Below are 6,754 nucleotides of genomic sequence, written 5' to 3' on the forward strand. Positions count from 1 at the left end.
ACAGCGCTCCTTTTTGGAGAGTTATGACCAAACATTCATTGAAATGGTAACTGTTAGAATATCTGTGTAGGCAAGATAGTTTAGTATGACCGAGTCGATAACTTAAATTGACCACCGTAGAGTTGAGAAGGTGAGCCTTAGCCCCTCATAAGAGCGACAGGAAAAAAACGACCATGTTTTGCTACCTCGTGAGCGAAGCATTCATTCAGGTAGTCGTTTAACAAATTTCGGATACAACGTGCGTAGTCATTGATTGAAAGAGCGTGCTCTATGGGAGTTTAGAGCATAGACAGAGCGGCAAAATAAGTGCGCATGCATGTAACGCGCGGGAAAATTTACGCCCGAAGAGGAATGGGAATAACAATATTTCCATAGTAACACTTAGTAACACGATTGCAGCGATATGGCGGCATTTTTTAATTTCATATTGTTTGTTTTTATTTCGCGGGGATAAGCCTTAGCATCGAGAGATAGGGTTCCCATTTTCAGGAAAGTCTGTTTCGAACCTGCACTGCAACATATCTCTCCGAACGAAAAAAGGATTTTGGCCACAGGTGTTAATTTTAGCATTAAAGTTGAGCGTTCTTAACATGGCTACTAACTTCGTAGGCCCCTGTTATTATCATGGCACTTGTTTGTATCGCCTCTTCCGTAGGCAAACCGCCCAGCGAAAATGTTTATTGTCTGAGAGAAAAAAATACGCCATAGCTCTGCTCGTAGAGAAAGAATAATGGCCTTAAATACTGAAATGGTGGGACGAGGAAACGTTGTGTGTGAATTTCATTATCAGCAGTTACGAAAAACGACCAACATCTGATCGTGCCCGTTACCTTCGCATTCTTCCACTCTATGTGATACACCCATTACCACGAGACTGAAAAAAGTGAGGCTGGTTATCAAACAGGGGTACGGTGGTGCACAAGTTTTCGAAGAAACGCCAACAAAACATTTGCCACGAAAACCACTTATAAAAAGCCAGTAAGGAGAAAAACGTTAGATATATTCAAAGGCTGTCATCTCCTACTGCATATTCTAAGTTTACGAACTTCACCATTTACACAATAAACAATAACATAAATGATGACATTATTCTCACCCTGTTTGCACGTGAAAAATGGAGATGGAGTGCCATGCAAAATTCAGTTGGAGTGCCCGCAGACTCCATGGATGGTCAATGTGATTAACAAGCTGTGGCAGTTAAATGTATGCTCCAAAACTTACTGCATTACCACAATTCAATGGCTCAACAGAGAGTCAGGAAATTGGTGCACAGACTGGTCCACCCAATTTATCAACACCAACAATGGTAAGTACCATACCGTAAAATTCCGAAAATAAGCCCCGGGGCTTATATTTTTCAAAGGACCTTTTTGAGGGGCTTATTTTTGGAAGGGTCTTATATTCGGAGGAGCTTATTATAGGAAGGAAATTTACGTTTCAAAATTGGCTGGGCTGAAATTTGTGTCAAAATTTTTGAATGTGCAACCGGTAATATTAGGGTTTTGGCTAGAAATTCGTAACAAATTGATCACACTGAAAATGCCAAGTTCAAACACAATGACAATAACCTTTATTAGAGCGAAAATACAGTAAAAACGGTAACGTAGTTTAGCTCAAAGTTCATAAATACTATGAAAGCTCAATCGTTCGAGGAGCACCAGAGGGAGTTTAGATTCAGGGTGGCGGGATCGAACTTCCTTACAAATACTTTGTCTACGGACCGAAGAAATTCAAGGCGCGAGTGAAGAGAGAACTGCGTAAAAGACAATAAACTTCAACACTTGTTGACCACGTGGCTTTAGTGCACAGAATCATTCTTTTATGACTAAAAAAGGCTTCCTGATAATGGTGATGTGTGTAGTTTGCTTTGATTTGTTTAATTGAGGATAATTTCCAAATACAAGCCCCCGGGCCTTATATTCGGAGGGGCTTATTATAGGAGGTATTTTTGCGTTTCAGATTTGGGGGCTTCTAATCTGGGGGGCTTATACATGGAGAGGCTTATTTTCGGAATTTTACGGTACTTATACTTGGACATAATCTAAGAAAGGTAACCAATCCAATCATATTGCTAATTATCATAGTTCTGGTATGATTGCACAAGGAAGGTCAAACATCTCCAGGACAACATCAATAAAGTAACAATAACATACTGATAAAGGTTCTGCTCTGTGCTCATATTTTACAAGTAAACACATGTTTATTGTTGAAATATTTCTACATAACTCAGAGTCTGGTTTAATACATTATTACATAATTTGCAGAGCTGGTAGAAAAATTTCAGTTAGCCTTTTACTGGCACTATGAGAGTGGGGGTCAATCTCTATACAGATTTGATGATATGCAGGCATTTTGTGAGACCTATGCAGCACTACATCTCTTTTACATCCTCATCAGTACAATAGTGCATGCAGATGGACATGCCATCAGTGAGAGGCAGTCACATTTAGAGCAGCAAAGAATAATTCCAATATTTCACAAGTTGGCTTACTTTAGGCATTTACTTCAAACTACAATGTACCTGCTTAAAGTTTTGCCATTGGAAGAATAAAGAATTATTACATTTTGTTGATTTACAAAATTTCCATCTCAGTTTTATTCTGGCAGTGTCAGCAGTTACTGATACAAACCATCATTTGTTCTAAGTATGACAACAGGAACAATATGCAATTTTCCTCAGATTTTGGAAAACATCACATCTCCAAAAATAGGCTGGAATGTGCCTTGATATGCTAAGCTTAACCAGGTCTTGGGCTTCAGCAGTGGAATCGTATGAATGACATGTTTAAAGAGCAGCAGGCAAAACAACTACAAGGAAGTTGTTGACAAAACTGTGCTGAGAGCCTGCAAGATAAAGCAAAACAATACAATGAACAATAAACATAAAAATTTTGTAACATATAAGCAACCAATCAAATTGATATTAATTTTTTTTCAAACCAAAAAAACTTGTTATTCATCAATTGATGATTTTTAAGTTATGAATGTGCCTATCAAACCAACTGATAAAGCCAGTTTGGCAATCCATATGGCATCAAGTCTCCCAATCATAGCAGTTGCTGATCCAGTTAATAGAGCAATGATCCCTTTCTAACAAGAGTAAATGAGTTAAGTGATTCCTTCAATAAAGGTCTTATAGAGTATGATACAAGTAGCAACACTGCAGACAGCAACATCAGTCATGAATAGCCATAGAGAAAGCTAGAAATACGTACTTCTTGGAATTCAGACTTTTACAAGACCCACGAACAGGGGAATATGATAACTAGAAATCTGGAACAGCTAACTCTACCACAACCAAGTGTTCCACAACACTAAAGAAAGAGGACCACAGAAAGGCCTGCTTCTGTAACAAATTTATGCCAAAACCACTTTTCAATTGTGGGCAACCTGGCCACCAAAAGTCTTGAGATTCATGCCATCAATCTTGACGACAAACACTATCAGTAGCTCGACAAACAGTTTTCTAACTCGTGTGCCACCTTCAACTACACAATCAGTCACATTCTGTGAACTGCTAGTCTTCCAATCTCGGTCAGAAATAGGGGGGCAATACAGCAAGGCTTGTACAGTTATTTCTTTGTTGTTAGCAAAGGCATACTTAACAAACAATCCTTCATGTCATGTATGATGGGGGGAAATCCCACATATGACAGTTTCATGCAGTCACAATCACATCTTGGTGTTGTCGAAGCATACTCTTGTTAGAAGCAGCCTGGATAGTTTGAGCTATGAAGATTGTTTTTTTGTCAAGGAGCCTAATTCAAGTAAAAAATCTGCTCTGATTTTTCACCTCTGTAGAAGACCTACCAACCACAAAAGCTGCCTTCATAATAATTAATGATGTAACTTTTACATTTGTAAGTGAAACGACAACATCATTTTGATGGTAGCCATCTCCACTTACCAAAAGGCACCTTATTCGCACAGTCTTAACGCAGTGAAATCGAAGAACTACTGAACTGGCTGAAGGTAGAGCTACCTACGGCCGCAAATTTGTGTACGGTTATTTTCATGCAACTTCAAGTCACACTGTGTAGTAAAGAAATGCACGTAAACGTCAAACAACGGCGGTTAATTGGAAGTGATATCTACATATTTCCAGACGCAAAGAAGGTTACAGATATCTGTCAGGTATCAATGTTATTGCATTTATTAAAAGTAAGTGGTTTTGTGGAAGAATCGGGCTGAATAGCCTTGTACACCGTCACATTCAAAGGCTTCATAAATCAACAGAACATTCACATATTTTATTAAGTAGACCGAGCACCAAGGTTTTAATTAATAGCGACAGATACAAAACTGATTTCAATTGTAAATAGCTTTGAATACCAAAAGAGGTTACTTTGAAAAGCTTTTAAAGTGTAAAGCTTGAACTAAACAATCCGATAAATAAATGTCTTTGTAAATAGAATTGCCGAATGAAACGGAACACGCCACGGACTCTCTGGACACATTTAAATCAGCTATAGTTGAACTTTAACTAAAAGAATTCTACTTACACCTCAAACTTTTCCATCAGAACAAAATCCATCACAATTCTCCTTGGGATCACCTCTTTATCAGTCCAAATATTGTTAAAACGATGTTCTGTTCGATCCCTGACTAAATTCACCTACGCTAGTTTAACAAATCGCTTCTGAAATGCGGCAAATTAACTGAGCATGCGCATTCATTTTGCCGCTGTGTTCTGAGCATAGAGCTGAAATAAAGCTGTCACGCCATCTGCAAATTGTACTATTCCCAGACCTTTCCGGGACTTTTCTCTATTTTTTCTTAATTGAAAGAGAAATTTCGGGGACAGGCAAGTCCCGGCAAGTTCAGACAACAGAACAACCAAACAAAGGTATGTACACATGCCAGGCACCGTATTTGACTTTATTATAAACGTTAACAGAGACGAAAAATCCTCAAAGTGAAAACGAAGTGGACAATCCGAGTTGAAGGTTGTCACACTCTAGTGAGATTGCAAAAGCTTACTTCAGGTAATAGATAATCAAACAGCTAACACTCGTGTTGTTTATATAGTTCCGTGTTCAAAAACAAAACAGGAGTAATGAAAAATATAGCAGAAGTAGCATAAGTTAAAATTTCATACTAATCATGATGATGGTGTCAGAGCGACTACTGCGTATCATGCTGAGGTCCAACGCGGCCAGCTCATCATGGCGATCTCCGGTCATCGCAATGAAACATGCCGCAGTGAGTTGCATCAGCTGCCCCTCGAGTCGGAAAAAAAGAGGAACTTGACTCTGATATCCTTTCCGATGAGCGTTGAGTGGAAGGCCACATCAGTCACTGCAGCCGGCTCTTTCATGCCGAGAAATCTTCATGCATGAAGATTTCTCGGAATTTGAATTCAGCTGTCGTATCATCCATAAACCACTCGCCTTGAGCAGTTTGTTCTGTATTGTTATGTGGAAAAAAAGTTTGCGTGTTTTTATGAGCCACAATTACGGCGGATTTGCCCTGAAACAATTCACCTCCACATTCTGTATTAGAGACCAATAACTTCAGAAGAAAAGTGTATGATTCGACCATGCCCCACTATTTAAGTTTGTAAACATATGCAGAATGTGAACTCTGATGGTTTTTGAACTTTGATGGTTTGACATTTTTGACAGCTTTAGTCTTGTACAGCCAATCAGATTATTGAACTATTATAACAAGGATTCTGATTGGCTTATTGTAGAGTGCTTTCTGAGGGTATAGAGCATGCTGACGACACTGTTGTTCGCTTTGAAATTAAAATTTGTTTTGAAAATTGAAAGTAACGCTTGGGGAAGTTAACGAATTCTTTATTAAAAAACCAATAGAGAAGCCTTGACTGTGCTCTGTTCTGTTGTAAAGCACTTAGGAAGCGGCTAGTGCACTCGAGAAGTGGTGAGAAACACATGACTACGTCTCGTGTTTCTCCCTACACTTCTTTCGTGCCCTAACCGCTTCCTGCGTGCTTTACAACAGAACAGAGCACAGTCAAGGTTTCTCTATTTGTTAAATATTCTTCACCAGTGTGACTTCTTCTGGAAAAGAAAAATATTTAACTTGGTTTCTGTCATCTCCAATTGCAACTGTTTGTTCCCGCAAACAAAAAAATCTCTAATCTGCAAAATTCAACTCATTCATTTATTGTTTGATTAGCTTACTCATAACTAATCAAGAAGCGCTCCTTTAGTTCTCAAGCCTTGTATTTTTCAAGCGACTACTCACCTTCAGTATAACGGTACTGAAGAATTACCAACAATTACGCGCAACAGCCATTGAGTCGCCAGTTTCCGTTGTTGTCGTAGAAATTGTGATGCAGAACATTGACAAACACGCTCTTTCGACTTGTAAAGGATGTGGCTACACTACGTTGACGATACATTTTCGTAGACCAAAACGGAACCATCTCGCGCAGTCCACGACCCTACAACATCCGCGTCACTCACCGAACGATTAAAACACTACATCATTCACTAGGGACCTTTAGCAGTCAGGACGGTAACGCCAAGGAAGACGTCGATTGAAAAATGACTGTCTATTTTTGGTTAAAATTTCGAAAATGGCTGTATGTGTTTACCATCTCTAACGGCGCTACACCTCAACTTTCGCCTAATGTATATAAACATTGTTGAGTTCCAAATGGATATAAAAATAATTTGCCGTCGCGGTTTCCGTTAGCAGACAACACAATTTTGGGTGATTTCACGTTGTTGCTTTGCAGAAGACGGATAAGTAATGTACAAAGTTAGAAACACACATGCTAAACTAT

At 39.0% G+C, this 6,754-nt stretch overlaps 1 long non-coding RNA gene across 1 annotated transcript; it reads right to left on the minus strand.

Moving 5' to 3' along the window:
- Nucleotides 1-2,178: 2,178 nt before the first annotated feature.
- Nucleotides 2,179-4,763, minus strand: LOC131794723 (uncharacterized). The gene is made up of 2 exons (XR_010717413.1): nucleotides 4,503-4,763; nucleotides 2,179-2,844 (listed from the first exon to the last, which is right to left on the minus strand). It is a non-coding gene; the product is annotated as an uncharacterized lncRNA (long non-coding RNA).
- Nucleotides 4,764-6,754: the final 1,991 nt, after the last annotated feature.

Source organism: Pocillopora verrucosa, chromosome 4 (assembly GCF_036669915.1).
Source record: "Pocillopora verrucosa isolate sample1 chromosome 4, ASM3666991v2, whole genome shotgun sequence".
In the NCBI taxonomy this organism is placed as follows: domain Eukaryota; kingdom Metazoa; phylum Cnidaria; class Anthozoa; order Scleractinia; family Pocilloporidae; genus Pocillopora; species Pocillopora verrucosa.